Source organism: Octopus bimaculoides, chromosome 7, assembly GCF_001194135.2.
Source record: "Octopus bimaculoides isolate UCB-OBI-ISO-001 chromosome 7, ASM119413v2, whole genome shotgun sequence".
Lineage (NCBI taxonomy): Eukaryota > Metazoa > Mollusca > Cephalopoda > Octopoda > Octopodidae > Octopus > Octopus bimaculoides.
In genome coordinates, this window is record NC_068987.1 from 109968876 (window position 1) to 109969781 (window position 906).

General features: G+C 39.5%; 1 protein-coding gene across 1 annotated transcript in view; it reads right to left on the reverse strand.

Annotated features, from left to right (window-relative positions):
- Positions 1–906, reverse strand: part of LOC106879962 (protein dachsous) — a 441440-nt gene that overhangs the window by 2511 nt on the left and 438023 nt on the right. The gene's annotated exons all lie outside the window — the stretch shown is intronic.

Below are 906 nucleotides of genomic sequence, written 5' to 3' on the forward strand. Positions count from 1 at the left end.
AGCTATCCTCATTCATTCTCACCACATGTCAAAACAGCACAATCGTCTCTCTTGCACACCACTACTGATGCTTCTTATGTTCAGCTTTTCTCTCAAGATACTTACACTCTGACGGGTATGCACATTTACATTACACATCCAGCGGAGTATACTGGCTTACTCTTTTACTTGTTTCAGTCATTTGACTGCGGCCATGCTGGAGCACCGCCTTTTAGTTGAATAAATCGACCACAGGACTTATTCTTTGTAAGCCTAGTACTTATTGTATTGGTCTCTTTTACCGAACCGCTAAGTTACGGGGACGTAAACACACCAACATCGGTTGTCAAGCAATTGTGGGGAAGACAAACACAGACACACAAATACAAACATATATATATATATATATATATATATATATATACACACACATGATAGACTCCTTTCAGTTTCTCTCTACCAAATTCACTCACAAGGCTTTGGTCGGCCCAAGGTTATAGCAGAAGACAATTGCACAAGGTGCCATGCAGTGGGTTTGAACCCAGAGCCATGTTATTGGGAAGCAAGCTTCTTACTTCACAGCCACACCTATAATATACATAATGGTTCTGTGTTCCAGCCTACTGCATGGTACCTTGGACAAGTGTCTTCTACTATATAGCCCTGGGTCAATTGAACTACTGAACTACAAACCCTATCCTCACCATGTTGTAAACAAGGTGCTTTGGTAGTTGTGTATAGCCCTCTGGAGTTTCTATATACACATGTGTATATATACTGCCTACGCATGTTAAAATCCTTAGTTGTCTCAGAGATTCTGAGAAAAGGCTGAAGCTTCTGAAAGTGGGAAGATCACATACACACACACACACACATATATATATACATATACACACACACATATGTATGTATATATATATATATATA